The sequence below is a fragment of the Anabrus simplex genome, chromosome 5, assembly GCF_040414725.1.
Source record: "Anabrus simplex isolate iqAnaSimp1 chromosome 5, ASM4041472v1, whole genome shotgun sequence".
Lineage (NCBI taxonomy): Eukaryota > Metazoa > Arthropoda > Insecta > Orthoptera > Tettigoniidae > Anabrus > Anabrus simplex.
Window position 1 is genome coordinate 220,710,919 of NC_090269.1, and position 1,377 is coordinate 220,712,295.

At 46.5% G+C, this 1,377-nt stretch overlaps 1 non-coding gene across 1 annotated transcript; it reads right to left on the bottom strand.

Moving 5' to 3' along the window:
• Positions 1 to 940: 940 nt before the first annotated feature.
• LOC136875153 (U6 spliceosomal RNA) lies at positions 941 to 1,045 on the bottom strand. The gene has a single exon (XR_010860396.1). It is a non-coding gene; the product is annotated as a U6 spliceosomal RNA (small nuclear RNA).
• Between the last annotated feature and the right edge of the window lie 332 nt (positions 1,046 to 1,377).

Here is a 1,377-nt window from a genome sequence, read left to right on the forward strand (position 1 = left end):
GAATTGTGCCGGCTGGAACAATGAATAATGACTGACAAATGAAAATAAATGATATTGGAGAGCGTTGCTGGAAAGAAAGATGAGACGGAAAACCGGAGTACTAGGAGGAAAACCGGTGTCGCTTCGCTTTGTCCAGCACTAATCGCACATGGAGTGACTGGGATTTGAACCACGGAACCCAGTGGTGAGAGTTCGGTGCGCAGCCACCTGAGCCACGGAGGTTCTTTGTGTAGTATGTTCATAAATGTTTTAAATTAACGAATGAATTTTATTTAAACTACAAATGTCTTAGTGGAGTACAAACTAAAATCATAATGTAAAGGGATATTTCAGCCTAATCTGTTCAATGGAAATTAATATGCTATAAAAGACAAAAAAGGAGAAGAAAGAGAATATACAGGAACATCGTTAGGAACTCTTTCGGGATCAAACATGTCTCCTTGTGAACGATAATCATCATCATCATCTGTTTACCCTCCAGGTTCGGTTTTTCCCTCGGACTTAGCGAGGGATCCCACCTCTACCGCCTCAAGGGCAGTGTCCTGGAGCTTCAGACTCTTGGTCGGGGGATACAACTGGGGAGTATGACCAGTACCTCGCCCAGGCGGCCTCACCTGCTATGCTGAACAGGGGCCTTGTGGAGGGATTGGGAAGATTGGAAGGGATAGGCAAGGAAGAGGGGAGGAAGCGGCCGTGGCCTTAAGTTAGGTACCATCCCGGCATTCGCCTGGAGGAGAAGTGGGAAACCACTGAAAACCACTTCCAGGATGGCTGAGGTGGGAATCGAACCCACCTCTACTCAGTTGACCTCCCGAGGCTGAGTGGACCCCGTTCCAGCCCTCGTACCACTTTTCAAATTTCGTGGCAGAGCCGGGAATCGAACCCGGGCCTCCGGGGGTGGCAGCTAATCACGCTAACCACTACACCACAGAGACGGACAAAAAATGTGGAACGCTTCACGATTTTGCGTGTCATCCTTGCGCAGGGGCCATGCTAATCTTCTCTGTATCGTTCCAATTTTAGTATATGTACCGCCGAATGCCAGTGAAAATTTAGATATTCCGCCCTGATCGCAAATGACACGGTCATAATAGGACATGCTGAATGACCATGCAAAAACTGAAATAAAATGGCAGGCGACAGGAAGACAAACTTCTAATGAAATATATACTGAAACATGAAATAAAAATAGTCACATTTAATGATGCAGTGTCCGATGAATCGGGAATCCAATAACCTGACGTCCACCTGGTGGTCATGATCGTTGAGGTGTTAAGTCTTCAAGGTCTGACACTCTGATTAGAAAGTTCGAATCCCGTTGACGAAAAATAAACCATAAGAATGTTGGTCACCAGGATGGGAGAGGTGGTGGTGGTA